The sequence below is a fragment of the Tachypleus tridentatus genome, chromosome 12, assembly GCF_004210375.1.
Source record: "Tachypleus tridentatus isolate NWPU-2018 chromosome 12, ASM421037v1, whole genome shotgun sequence".
NCBI classification, from domain to species: Eukaryota; Metazoa; Arthropoda; class Merostomata; order Xiphosura; family Limulidae; genus Tachypleus; species Tachypleus tridentatus.
The window spans coordinates 116289635-116305086 of record NC_134836.1 but is presented as its reverse complement, the minus strand read 5'-3'; the positions used below and the strand labels follow the sequence as shown (position 1 = coordinate 116305086).

The 15452-nt window shown below is 37.1% G+C and overlaps 1 long non-coding RNA gene and 1 pseudogene across 3 annotated transcripts in view; one reads left to right on the top strand and one right to left on the bottom strand.

Moving 5' to 3' along the window:
• Nucleotides 1-15452, top strand: part of LOC143234440 (insulin-like growth factor 2 mRNA-binding protein 1) — a 99670-nt pseudogene that overhangs the window by 12729 nt on the left and 71489 nt on the right. Inside the window, exon 2 of the transcript XR_013018653.1 lies at nucleotides 7515-7572. The product of XR_013018653.1 is annotated as an insulin-like growth factor 2 mRNA-binding protein 1 (transcript). The remainder of the gene's footprint in view (nucleotides 1-7514; nucleotides 7573-15452) is intronic.
• The window catches only part of LOC143234444 (uncharacterized), a 65485-nt gene that overhangs the window by 36756 nt on the left and 13277 nt on the right, over nucleotides 1-15452 (bottom strand). Inside the window, exons 2-3 of one of the 2 annotated variants that reach the window (XR_013018654.1) lie at nucleotides 12851-13112; nucleotides 12207-12419 (exon numbers count right to left, since the gene is read on the bottom strand). This is a non-coding gene — a long non-coding RNA (uncharacterized LOC143234444). The remainder of the gene's footprint in view (nucleotides 1-12206; nucleotides 12420-12850; nucleotides 13113-15452) is intronic. The other variant, XR_013018655.1, reaches the window with a different exon arrangement.

Below are 15452 nucleotides of genomic sequence, written 5' to 3'. Positions count from 1 at the left end.
TCTAGTTTAGGTCATGTCTTATCTGTGAGTGTTTTAACTACCTATCTTCTCTCCCTCTCTAGTTTAGGTCATGTCTTGTCTGTGACTATTTTAACTACCTACCTTCTCTCCCCCTCTAGTTTAGGTCATGTCTTATCTGTGAGTGTTTTAACTACCTATCTTCTCTCCCCCTCTAGTTTAGGTCATGTCTTATCTGTGAGTGTTTTAACTACCTATCTTCTCTCCCCCTCTAGTTTAGGTCATGTCTTATCTGTGAGTGTTTTAACTACCTATCTTCTCTCCCCCTCTAGTTTAGGTCATGTCTTATCTGTGAGTGTTTTAACTACCTATCTTCTCTCCCCCTCTTGTTTAGGTCAAGTCTTGTCTGTGAGTGTTTTAACTACCTATCTTCTCTCCCCTCTAGTTTAGGTCATGTCTTATCTGTGAGTGTTTTAACTACCTATCTTCTCTCCCCCTCTAGTTTAGGTCATGTCTTATCTGTGAGTGTTTTAACTACCTATCTTCTCTCCCCCTCTAGTTTAGGTCATGTCTTATCTGTGAGTGTTTTAACTACCTATCTTCTCTCCCCCTCTAGTTTAGGGTCATGTCTTATCTGTGAGTGTTTTAACTACCTATCTTCTCTCCCCCTCTAGTTTAGGTCATGTCTTATCTGTGAGTGTTTTAACTACCTATCTTCTCTCCCCCTCTAGTTTAGGTCATGTCTTATCTGTGAGTGTTTTCACTACCTACCTTCTCTCCCACTCTAGTTTAGGCCATGTCTTATCTGTGACTGTTTTAACTACCTATCTTCTCTCCCCCTCTAGTTTAGGCCATGTCTTATCTGTGACTGTTTTAACTACCTATCTTCTCTCCCCCTCTAGTTTAGGCCATGTCTTATCTGTGACTGTTTTAACTACCTATCTTCTCTCCCCCTCTAGTTTAGGCCATGTCTTATCTGTGAGTGTTTTAACTACCTACCTCTTCCCCTTCTAGTTTAGGTCAAGTTTTGGCTGTGAATGTTTTAACTACCTACCTCTTCCCCTTCTAGTTTAGGTCAAGTCTTGACTGTCAGTGTTTTAACTGGAGCTACCTTCTCTCCCCACTCTACGAGTTCAAAATTAGGGACATCTCTCCCAGAGTTGTGGGATAATTTGGGCAGCTAAATAAATAAACATCTTTGTGAAAGTGTCTGGTTGTATGTGTAGTTTGATTTGCTTATTTGTAATTCAGTGTGGCATGCACAATAAGTTTAGGTTCATAGGTGATGTTTACACATGTTTGTACGGTCAAATGTATAGGTGAAGAATTCCACATTGTCTTTTGATATGATGTCACTGGTAGTAACTGATATTTTTGGATGTAAGGTTGAAGAACGTTTTTTGTTGTTAAGGTTTATAAGAAATGAGTGTCGCTGCTAACACGAATAAAGTATGGGGTTCGTTCATTATAAATAGGTAATATATCAAGATTGTTTGTGTATTATAATGTTTACATGTAACTGTAAGGTATCTATAATGGTGTGTGTTTGTATGAATCTAATAACATGGTATAACACGAGAAGCCAGCAGCTATGATACTTTCGTTATAAAGTATAATTTTATATGTATTTGATTTGAATGATTCATTAAACCTTACATATAGTAAAATACTTATTTTTTGATATAATCTTTTACCTAACCGAGAATTGAATTAAGTCCTGTTAGGAACAACGCAACTCTTTACCTCTTTAATTAAACCAGGGAAAAATAGATTTTAAAATTTGTTTGTAGAAGAAAACAGTAAACTATATTTGAATATAATTATATGAAATATGGGAAATAAGTGGTTTCTCTTCCCACGGGAGGTTTAGACAATGTGTCAATGCTGAATGTTTCCAAACGATTGTTCCTGACTACGCTCTCATTCTGGAGACGACGTTTCAGACTCTGTTCTGATGGACCTCAATATTGATTCTGAAACACAATATTCAAAACTAGATTAAAGTACAGATGTATCTATGGGGCCAAAATGGCATTTTGTAATGTGTTAGAGAGAAATGCTACATACAATGATGTAAATCCAACCAGAAGGAACTGTAGAAACAATGAACAATGATGTAAATCTAACGAGAAGGAACTGTAGAAACAATGGACACGTGATGTAAATCTAACCAGAAGGAACGTTCGAAACGATGGACACGTGATATAAATCTAACCAGAAGGAACGTTCGAAGCGATGGACACGTGATATAAATCTAACCAGAAGGAACGTTCGAAGCGATGGACACGTGATGTAAATCTAACCAGAAGGAACCGTAGAAACAATGAACACGTAATGCAAGTCTAACCAGAAGGAACCGTAGAAACAATGAACACGTGATGCAAGTCTAACCAGAAGGAACTGTAGAAACAATGAGCACGTGATGTAAATCTAACCAGAAGGAACTGTAGAAACAATGAACACGTGATGTAAATCTAACCAGAAGGAACTGTAGAAACAATGAACACGTGATGTAAATCTAACCAGAAGGAACTGTAGAAACAATGAACACGTGATGTAAATCAAACCAGAAGGAACTGTAGAAACAATGAACACGTGATGTAAATCTAACCAGAAGGAACTGTAGAAACAATGAACACGTGATGTAAATCTAACCAGAAGGAACCGTAGAAACAATGAACACGTGATGCAAGTCTAACCAGAAGGAACCGTAGAAACAATGAACACGTGATGTAAATCTAACCAAAAGGAACCGTAGAAACAATGAACACGTAATGTAAATCTAACCAAAAGGAACTGTAGAAACAATGAACACGTGATGTAAATCTAACCAGAAGGAACCGTAGAAACAATGAACACGTGATGTAAATCTAACCAGAAGGAACTAGAAACAATGAACACGTGATGCAAGTCTAACCAGAAGGAACCGTAGAAACAATGAACACGTGATGTAAATCTAACCAAAAGGAACCGTAGAAACAATGAACACGTAATGTAAATCTAACCAAAAGGAACTGTAGAAACAATGAACACGTGATGTAAATCTAACCAGAATGAACATTCGAAGCGATGGACACGTGATGTAAATCTAACCAGAATGAACATTCGAAGCGATGGACACGTGATGTAAATCTAACCAGAATGAACATTCGAAGCGATGGACACGTGATATAAATCTAACCAGAATGAACATTCGAAGCGATGGACACGTGATATAAATCTAACCAGAAGGAACATTCGAAGCGATGGACACGTGATATAAATCTAACCAGAAGGAACGTTCGAAGCGATGGACACGTGATGTAAATCTAACCAGAAGGAACCGTAGAAACAATGAACACGTAATGTAAATCTAACAAGAAGGAACTGTAGAAACAATGAACACGTGATATAAATCTAACCAAAAGGAACTGTAGAAACAATGAAAACGTGATGCAAGTCTAACCAGAAGGAACCGTAGAAATAATGAACACGTGATGAAAGTCTAACCAGAAGGAACCGTAGAAACAATGAACACGTGATGTAAATCTAACCAAAAGGAACTGTAGAAACAATAAACACGTGATGTAAATCTTACCAGAAGGAACTGTAGAAACTGAACACGTGATGCAAGTCTAACCAGAAGGAACTGTAGAAACAATGAACACGTGATGTAAATCTAACCAGAAGGAACGTTCGAAGCGATGGACACGTGATGTAAATCTAACCAGAAGGAACTGTAGAAACAATGAATGTAAATCTAAGCAGAAGGAACTGTAGAAACAATGAACACGTGATGCAAGTCTAACCAGAAGGAACTGTAGAAACAATGAACACGTGATGCAAGTCTAACCAGAAGGAACTGTAGAAACAATGAACACGTGATGCAAGTCTAACCAAAAGGAACCGTAGAAAAGATGAACACGTGATGTAAATTTAACCAGAAGGAACGTTAGAAACGATGATGCAGGTAGCCCTCGTGAAGCTTTGCGCGAAATTCAAAAACAAAACAGAAACGATGAACACGTGATGTAAATCTAACCAGAAGGAACGTTGGGTATTAGTATGTGTATATATGATTGTTTTTTTAATTTCACTTAAAGATACACGAGGGCTATCTGCGCTAGCCATCCGTAATTTAGCGGTGGGTAATGATGACTAGCTGCCTTCCCTCTAGTCTTACATTGCTAAATTATGGATAGACAGTGCGTCCTTTCAGTCGTGGAGACGTTATAAGTTCGATCAATCCCACTTTTCGTTTGATGTTACGGAGATTCGAACCCCCAACCTTCAGAGTCAAGTGCCCTTACTGCTGGGCCATGTATGTATATGCGTGTGTGTATGTGGTTTAGTAAAATTCGATTTTACATCAAATCCATCACAAAAGTATAGGAACAAATGACTTCAGGTTGTCTGGTGGTACATTTTCTTATTGGATGACTAGATCTTTTAAACAATTCTTAATTCAACAGTAGATGACCGAAATACAGTTTTGAGACGCGGCTCAGAACTTCTGTTTGTTTTGTTTCAAGTTCAAACTTTTAGCTCGTAACTCTGTCATCTCATGACCGTTTTAAGATTTAATCACAGTTTTGGACTCGTGAGGTCAAACCCATTCGAACGATGTATTTCGCCCTGCCCAAGGTCTCATAAATTAAATTACTCTAATTGTGCCTAAAGTAATTTCAATTTGAGGGAGACTGGTGGAGATCCTGATGAGCTATAGAATGGAAATACTTTAACGGCTTGAAGGGGCTTGTGTAACTAAGTGTAGGAATGTTGAGGGAGCACGCCCTCTACATTTTACACTCAGTTACACAAGCTCCTTCAAACATATGGTCAGCTATCGGTCAGTTGCTTCTTACTTCAATGGTTTGTATTGCTGGCGCACAGTGAAAAAGGGAAACAAAGGTCTTGTAGATTAGTTTACTCTTATCTTGCCTAGAAGAATTTCAAGTACCACGGCTGTTGAGGATTTCCTCTTGTCTCAGAAGTAATAAAACTTGCATAAGTGATGTTTAAAGTTTGCTGGTGGGATTGATGTGACAAGACTTGCACGTGTTTAAAGTTGTCTGGTGGGATTGATGTGACAAGACTTGCACGTGTTTAAAGTTGTCTGGTGGGATTGATGTGACAAGACTTGCACGTGTTTAAAGTTGTCTGGTGGGATTGATGTGACAAGACTTGCACGTGTTTAAAGTTGTCTGGTGGGATTGATGTGACAAGACTTGCACGTGTTTAAAGTTGTCTAGTGGATTGATGTGACAAGACTTGCACGTGTTTAAAGTTGTCTGGTGGGATTGATGTGACAAGACTTGCAGGTGTTTTATACTGACTGATGTGGTTGAAAGAAGTATATTTAATTAGCTATACTCATCAGTTCAATATTTAGTTATGTTCCAGGCTGGAACTTTGTTTTGGTGATAGTTGATAACGTACGTTTCTTGCATTTTGTGCTGATTCGTTAATCACGGTGCGTATTTTGTTTTTACTGCAAAATCACCCCTATTATGTTGGTGTTAGACGTTCTGTCACAATAAACTTTTTACTCAAGAAAACCCATGTGGAGTTTTAAACAAAGACGAAGTTTAAGGTTAAAATGTATAACTACTCGTCAGAAGTTTTAATAACTGCTTGGACTTCTAAGATACCTCAAATATTCAGGAATTTTTCAGTCTCTGAACGTTGGTTTAAAAGTAATAAGTGAACAGAAATAAAAACGTCCATTTAAGAAAGCGTCATGTAATTATGAATTAAAAAAAACACACTTTTTTTTTTTCAGCTTTGCCGCTTAGAAATGTATCTATAAACCAATGGCTGCGTGCAGTGACAAAATAGTTGGCCTGTGATTGGCTGCAGTTGAACCTGAAAGGGTGATGTCCGGACAAGGCTAAATCAGGACTTTTCCCTGGAATGTCAGGGCGCTAGGACACTGCCTTGTTTAAGGTTTTGTAGATAGGTGTCTTCGGAATAAGTACTTTGACCTCAAAGATGGCCGTAGTGGACACCTCGAGCTTCTGAATCATCTTTGATGTAAATTTGTCAAACTCTAAACACGCGTGTGTGTGTGACAGGACACGCCCACGTGACCGACCCCTGATATTTTCCCGCATGAACTACGTGACGTAAATGCCTCGTTTTTCAGACAAGCCACATAATCTGGAGACATTTATTTAAATATGTACAGTGTGGTTTGACCCGCTCCACTATTTGAGAAAGCTACTGTTTGTGCGGATATACTTATACATAGGGTTTTATGTAACAAAAATTAATTTACACGAGAGCTATACTTCAGACGTGTAAACTCGCTATATTTGTTCAGATTAAGTTGTATCAGATACAAAGCAATCGTTTCTTATTAGAAGTAAGCTAAATTCGTAGATTATTATTAAAAGATGAAACAATGAAACATAGCCAGTTTAACCAACTATATGAGAAAACTAAAACTTATGATTGTAATGCACTTTTTTCTTATTACAAATAAAACTATGATGAGTTTTTTGTGATATGTTAACAGCAGGGTCGAACCCAAAATTTTAGCGTTATAGCTGAGACATCAGAAGGCCATTTCACATGCTCTAAACCATTACTTGGATATCACGGCTGTAAAGATGTACATCAGTTGGATACTTTCATTGTAAAGATATTGTTGGCGTTTATGAGTTTGGTAACTTCGTTGTAAAGAGATGTCGCTGTTTATCAGTTCCATACTTTCATTGTTGAGATTTTTTTGCTGTGTTAGATTAAAAATATTACCCGTGTTAGGCCTACTTATTCAAGAACGATATTATTGCAGGAAGACAGATGTCGAGGAAGCTGGAGAGTGATATTTTGTGTAAAGAAAAGAATGTATTAAACTGATTTATAGCCCGAGTCACGAGGGCACGACTGTTGAATAACAATAACTTTCTGGGTTAATAAGTTCGTTCTTATGTGCGTTTTAATTATATGTCCATAAAACATGTCGATTAAGAGGAAGCACAAATTTTCGTTTTGTAAAGAATTCATGTTAAATTTACAGAACCAGACGAAGTGGTATAATCTTAGATAAAAACAGACACGAAATGGGAGAGGAGGACTGGTTATATTGACTTGAGACTGACACAAAATGGGGAACTGGCTATATTCACTTAAGACTGACACAAAATGGGGAACTGGTTATATTCACTTAAGACTAACACAAAATGGGGGGACTGGTTATATTCACTTAAGACTAACACAAAATGGGGGGACTGGTTATATTCACTTAAGACTGACACAAAATGGGGAACTGATTGGTTATATTCACTTAAGACTGACACAAAATGGGGGGGATTGGTTATATTCACATAAGACTGACACAGAATGGGGAGATTGGCTATATTCACTTAAAACTGACTCAAATGGAGAAGGGGGACTGGTTACATTCACTTAAAACTGACTCAAATGGAAAAGGGGGGCTAGTTACGTTCACTTAAGACTGACACAAAATAAAGTATAATCACTAATTGTCTTTACATAACGGTTTTTTTTGTGTGTACGTTTGTGTTAATTTGAAATTGTGAGCTCAAACTCAACTCTTGCTTCTCTTGAAACAGGTTTCAACTTCGTGGGCTCGGAGCTTGTAGTAGAACCTACATTTTCACAAGGTCGCAGGTAAGTGTGTGTGTTGACAGTCTCATGTCAGGGCTTTGAAAGAACGAAAACATTTGTATTTGATGTGGAAAAAAATTTGCACAATGTAGTGCTTGCGCTGGAAGTTTCCAGAAAATCATTAATTTCGTGAATGGAGCTGAAGTGCATGTAGTGATGTGAACTTACAGGGTTTTGTATTCACTACAAAAGTTGTAGCTCCTCTACTTGTCTGCCTGTTAGTGCAACGGTTGAACGTTTCGTGTGGCATCGAATTTTAGCTTGTGAAATGTTTCTATTTTGATTTTAAAAAATGCAAAAAATTAAACTGTCGTGGACTGACCAAGGTCAAGTGTGAAGTTTTCCCTTCTTTTACACTCATCAACCCGTGATGTAATTATAGACTCTTCTGAAGTGCTATTGGTTGAAAGTCACATGATGTTCGCGGGGTGGTAATCACATGAAAAGCTAAGAGCTACTGAGATCTTTTAAAAAAAAACGAAATCGTGTAGAAAAATTTCAACGTAATATACGACAGTTTTTGTACATTGAAACAGTGAAGGTGTTGAGTCATACTAGGCACTTGGTTGGTTCAGTGATTATGAATATACGAGACTTAAAGCAGATATATAACTGTCAGTTACATTTAACTGGTCTGTCTACGGTAAGGTTGGCAGTTTTTATAACCCCATTTAGACTTGAAATGGTAAATCATAATGTACTTTGTTGATTTGTAAGCGAAACGAATCCACAGACGACAACCTAAAGAAAATCCCAAGGTAGCAGATCTGGTAATGGTTTTGTTTCGTATGCAACAATAGATTGAAATCTTATGAAATTGTTTATATTTAAACAATGAAACAAATGTCGGTATGCCTGCGAGATTGCTTTATAAGTAACCATCTTTAGTATTTGATATTTTAAAAATTAAGAAAATATTAATTATTTTTATATATTGAGGATGTATTTAAAGACGATTAATTCCTTTTGATAAACTGTAACCAGTTATAACGTAATAATCCAAAGAATGCCACGTGTCGTAACTTAGGCCAAAAATCAAAATTTAAAGACAAGTCTATTTCACAGACTTATTCTTGTTTGTGGAAGAATGAGAAAAGTCGCTATGCTGTTTTCTATAATCGAGATATAAGTTTTCAAAGGAAAAAAACCTCTTTGGTGTTTGTGTGTTACATCACATCATGATAGTAGGGGTGTCGTAATTGTATTATTTCCACTGACCTCTCTTGTGACTCGTGTCAACCCTCATCGCTGTCCTGTTAACCTTTCCACTTCTGCCTTTATTTCATCAGTTTAATTAGTTTATTTTGTAATCATTTATTGAGATATTACCAAGAAACTTGTGTCCAGTTTAAACGGATTCATACGTCGCATTCAATGTTTGAGTATGTAAAGTTGATACTATTGTTTCTTTACGAGTAGGTTTTGTATTATCAATAGAGTTGCTTACCGTTTTTGTACTACTGCGCCATAAACAGACATTGAAATGGTTTTAAAATAATCATTATTTGTCTTTAAAGAACCGACGAAGACTGACTTGTAAGTAATTTTCTCGATAGGGGCCAAAAGTCGTCTGGAGAGTTTGTCCATTTAAACTACTCGCACCATTATACTGTGGTCTGTTGTCAGTCAGCCAGTCAGTAGAAACTAAATGACGTGACATAAGGTTTGGTTTGTTTGTTTTGAATTTCGCGCAAAGCTATACGAGGGCTATCTGCGCTAGTCGCCCCTAATTTAGCAGTGTAAGACTAGAGAGAAGGTAGCTAGTCATCACCACTCACCATCAACTCTTGGGCTATTCTTTTACCAACGAATAGTGGGATTGATCGTACCATTATAACGCTCCCACGGCTGAAAGGGCGATCATGTTTGGTCTGACAGAGATTCGAACCCGCGACTCTCGGATTACGAGTCGAGTGCCTTATCCACCTGATCATGCCGGGCCCGTGACATAAGGAATGTTTAACATTGTAATTTGTACTGTCAATAAAACTTGTGCATGTCATGAATCACGAGAAGAATTATGCATTTTGTAGGCCTACAACAAAGCATGACACTAACTTCTAAAGTAAGAAAAACACATTTGTTATTATTTTTATTTACTGTAGACACACCTTTCAGAAGTACATTTAGTTGAATACCCGGATTAAAATAAATGATTGTACTTCATGACAGGATGTATTACACGGGAGTGTTAAACATATTTACAAAAACGTTACTGCGAGACAGACTTAGCCACTGAATCAGTGGTAATTTTGCGGGCTTATAAAGCTTAAATCTTGGGTTCGATTACCGAAGCTTTAGCCCTCAGTTGGTTACGTCTTTGTTATGGTTAAATTGTTTTCATTTTACGTGTTTGCAAAATAAACTAAATGGGTATGTATGTATCTCATAGTGGGCTTACAATGCTAAAATCCGGGGTTCGATGCCCTGTAGTAGACACGGCAGATAGCCCATTGTGGCTTTGCTCTGAAACAAATCAACAAAGAGGAAAATAGTCATCGAGATTTAAACGTTAAACAGTTAAAGTTGCCAAAGTAAAGTGTTTTTTCAAGGGCTCACTGAATGTGATAAGCCTATGAAGTCGAAGATAACATTTTGCACATAATAAAATATTACAAATTATTGTGATAACCTGTCGCAGTAAGTTACCAAAACAAAATCATTTTACGTGGTTTTCTCCCCAGTTTCAAGAAATATTTTCCATTTCTATTTGAATAACCACAATCTTGTTTTTTGTATCCATTTAGAAGGATTTTTATGTGGTATAAGAATCGATTCCGATATCGAAGTGTGAGCTAGAATTTTTAGTTTCATACAAATTATTCGCATCTAGCTTTTAAACACAAACTAATGTCTCTTCTTGAGAACAAAGTTGACTTTATACAGAAGGTCGCTGAAGTATTAAGCCCGATGGATGGACGTGCATCTTCAAGGATATGTAACACTAGTGTTACCTTGGATGGACTTGCATTTTCAAGGGTATGTAACACTAGTGTTGCCTTGGATGGACTTGCATCTTCAAGGGTATGTAACACTAGTGTTGCCTTGGATGGACTTGCATCTTCAAGGGTATGTAACACTAGTGTTGCCTTGGATGGACTTGCATCTTCAAGGATATGTAACACTAGTATTGCCTTGGATGGATTTTACATCTTCAAGGATATGTAACACTAGTGTTGCCTTGGATAAACTTACAGATACAGGGATATGTGACACTATCGTTACCACAAGTGAACCTGCAGGAATATTTATACCTGTACGAAGAGAAATGCTGATGTAGCAAAATGTATACAATAGAACGAAAGTCTTCATGTAGAGGTAACAGAAACCAGAAGTTATAGCAAACGTATACATCAGTATACGTAGCTCCAGATGACTTCTGCTATATTTATCCATGAACTTTGGACCTGGCGACCATATTTCATGGTCTAAGACTGACCTCACAGTTTGAAGAAGTTTACAACCGAAACTGTAATTTCGAACAATAGTGCATAATAAGGATGACCTTTAACCTGAACTGCCTACGAATAAAATATTTATCTCGTTGGAATAACGAGTGATAAACCTTCAGAGATATGTATATTAAATCTGTATAGTACTTCGTAAATAGGTGTTTTTCAGTAACTGTCAGAAACTTGTTCTTTGATTTAATAAGACTGAACTCGGATACGATACTCGATTCTTCACAAAACGATCAAAATATATCGCGCATTGAAACATCACGTGATAATTTATTAACGCATTCTAATTCTTTATTAAGTGAATACACATTAAGCAGTAATCATAACACGTTATAAATCTATGTAACCAGCTGATTTTGTTTGGACTTAGTTTGTACTCTATGAACGTCACGTATTAATTTTGTTTATTAACTCTAGGGGAATTTTTGTTTCATGACCCGCGTTCAAATTTTAAAAAAGTCGTTTTTTAATCCTGATTTCAGAAATATAAATTAAAATTTGGAAATTGAATTTTAAGAGACGTAACAAGCGACATAGAACCAGTCTTAACATGCGTACCTTTGGGTGATTGTTTGGCATCGTAAACATGGAAACGATGACGTCATCAAACAAATATTGAATAATTTGAATTTTCACATTGAATTTATTACTTTGTCACTAGATACTTTATATTGTCTTGGTATTTTCCAGTTCTTTTAAATACATAATTATATATGCATTGCTAAAACACTTCTTTTGTTACGCAAGCAAGATAAAATATATTTCTTTCCCCTAATATTGATTTATATTTCTGAAATCAACATTGAAAACTTCGTTCAAAACATTTTTTTTCCATTTGAAGGCGGTGCATAAAGAGAAAGGACCCCTGTAGGCTTACCAAAAAAACTAAGTAATGTGCCTAGAATTGTGTGCCTAAACTTACCATATATTCATAGCAACAAATCACAAAAATAGAACCATACGGAAAACTAAAAACACGACAGAACTCTTCATTTGTAGTTTCCACAAGACTAGTTCAGCAGTAAGAATTTCCTTAGACTTCAAATGTACGAGTCAACGCTGTCTTTAAAACGTTTTTTTTTTCTTGTACTATCCAACCAATAGCGTGGACAGAAATCCATCCAAGAAAGTTAATTTGCTAAATCGAATTTTTACAAAAAAATGTTTGTTACTCACCTTACTTCCCATCGTTTATACTGTATAACAAATGTATCCAATTTGTTTGAAATTCGGTTAGTAGTTTCGACGCATCTGTAACTCAATCCTCGCTCACGACTATGGTAGCCAGCCCAGGGCGTTACTGTAATATGTAGAGTGTTGTACCAACTGAACACAGTCCTCGGCTTCGTGGGGCCAGATGTGGGGTACCCACACCTGATAAGAAAGAGGCTGTAAGGTAGCGTGGAGAGAGTAAAATAAATTGAACTCGTCGTAATAAAAAATAAAGATTAACTCCCCAAATACATTTATATACGTGTGTGTCTTACAAGGAGCCTTTTGTATCACAAACCAAACTGTTTTTGTTAGTATTCGGTAATTTTGATGGAAGTATATATATTTTTAGTTCCATTTTCCAGGTAGCGCTTATTGTTTCGTTTTGTGGACAGACAGCCGTGTTTTGTGGACTACCACTTTGTTGATAGACAGACAGCCGTGTTTTGTGGACAACGTTAGATATACCATAACACTTGATATAGGTTACTGGACGTAGTAGTGTTAAGACAATAATTATGATATTTCTACATTTCTTATTAGTAGAAGTGATACGTCATCATTTTTACACAAACTTACATCACTGACCTATGAGCTATATTTCTCACCAATCCTGTGTAGGTCGAAGAACCCATGAGTGAATGCAAAGGAGAATATGCTATAATATGTCAACCAATTACGTCTGAAATATCCGGTGCTGATGAGGTCTTTCGAATAATACCAGAAGTTATCAAGCTGACTAGAATACGACACAATGTGTTCCCTGTACCTGCGGTAGGGCAGCGGTACATTTCGGATCGGCAACGCAAAAAATTGAGGGTTTGATTCCCGTGATCGGTACAGCAGATGATAGGCCAGTGTGGTTTTGCTCTACAAGAAATAGACATAATGGTGATTTAGGCGTTATATGTGCACATGATTTGTCTTCATGGGCAAAGTTATCGAGTCAGATTTACCACATAAATGTTGCGGTATATGACGAATAATTAATGTCTTAGAATATGATTTGGAAATGGATGTATAGTCAGTATTTTACATATAAAAAACGTTCAGCTAGGAGATTGGCAAATGTTTCGTTTTACACAGCGTCCAGCTATTAAGACTAACAGAATTTTCTGTCCACTAGAGGCCTGGCATGGCCTAGCGCGTTAAGGCGTGCGCTTCGTAATCTGAGGGTCGCGGGTTCGCGCCCGAGTCGCATAAACATGCTCGCCCTCCCAGCCGTGGGGGCGTTATAATGTGACGGTCAATCCCACTTTTCGTTGGTAAAAGAGTAGCCCAAGAGTTGGCGGTGGGTGGTGATGACTAGCTGCCTTCCCTCTAGTCTTACACTGCTAAATTAGGGACGGCTAGCACAGATAGCCCTCAGTAGCTTTGTGCGAAATTCCAAAACAAACAAACTGTCCACTAGAAATAGCCTGGCGGCGTTTAAACGTTTGAGAAGCACTAAGCTAAATATGTGCATCTGGTTTGTGTATAAACGGATCTTAATTTGAGAAAACAGATTTCCAAATGTGTATAACTGTATGAAATAACTGGAATTATCAGGACTTAGTGTCTGAGTAGTCTTATTGTATGTGGAGGTCAGGCTGTGACTTGGCATGAGATAGTGGTTAGAACGACTGGCTAGCAGCTTGTGGACCGAAACTGTCACTAAACATGCTCGTCCCCTTTCAGTCGTGGATATGTTATAATGTAACACTGAATCTCACTATTCGTTAGTAAAGAGTAGCTCGAGAGTTGGTGGAGGGTGGTGTTGACTAGCTGTCTTCACTCTGGCCAACCACTTCAAAGCTCATGTTCTTGACTAGCTTTTCGCGAAATTAAACAAACAAGAGGCCAGATTGTTGGTGGTGTATTAGTGCAAGATGAACATACAGTAAACTGAACGATAAGTTGTCATTGCTAAACGGTAATGCTGCGTGCTAAAGTTCAAAGACGCTTGCTAAGCAATTGCATTAACTATTTTCAATATGGCAGATATTAAGTAATTTCTCCCTCGAATGTGGCGGACATTAAATCATTTTTATTTTGAATGTGTCGGATATCAACGTTTTTTTGTTGTTTTTTTTCAAATATGGCGGACATTAAGTCATTTCCTCTTTGGGTACGGCAGATGCTAAGTAATTTCTCCCTCGAGTGTGGCGGATATCAAGTGATTTTTCCCTCGAATATAGCAGATATGAAATTATTTCTTTGAGTGTAGTGGCTGTCAACAGTATTGTTTTTGTCATGCAAATTTAAAGATATTAATGCACATAACATTAACTTGTTAGGATAAAATGACGTTAACATCTTCATCTCTTCAGATGCAGGACTGAATTGATAAATATATATTAGTAATAATGAAAACATTGCTGTCAGTTACAGAACAACGAGAATGTAGGTTTAAAAACTGATACATGAGTGGTGGTTTCTTGTAGCTTTCTTACAGGTACGTGCTTACATCGTAATGGTTAAAACGAAACAAGACAAAAAACGGTTTCAGTGTAGTATATAAACAGATTGGTATTTAAAATAAGAAGTACACTTGTATATTTTACCAAAGCTTCTATAAAGATATACAAATGAAAACAAAGAATATATTACAGTACGTTAACCATATTACATTTGCCATATCTACTGACGATGGAGTCTTTCGCACAATACTAGGACTCGTTAGTTTGGCTGGGATACCACAAACTTCTATTTTCTTGTACATCTGTTAGAATGTGAATACGTTTAAGCAAGTGAATTTTTTTTCAATGGATTTTTCAAGACTAGTTATTAGGCAATAATTAATAACACTATTACTTATGAAGACGGCATGCTGAAAACCGGGTTTCGATACCGTCGGTTGGCAAAGCACAACAACACATTGTTCAGCTTTGCGCTTAAAACAAACAAGATAGCCGGAAGTGTTATCTTCATCGACATTGTTTGTCTAGCCTTATTTGAAATATAACACCACACTGTCAGGCTACTGATTCGGAATTCTAAACCTAGCTAGTACATTATACTATTATTGTGACTTAGTAGTATTGTTTGAAACGCATTGTGAACTGCTTTCGGCCATCATTACTATATTGTGTTTTCTAATTACCATCTCATTTTACATCGTCCTTCCTTTTCCCCAACTCGGAGATAACTCAGAAGACATCTAACGCTAAAAAATGAGTTTCTATACCCCTAATGTGCACAGCACAGATAAGCCATTGTACCTGCTTATAA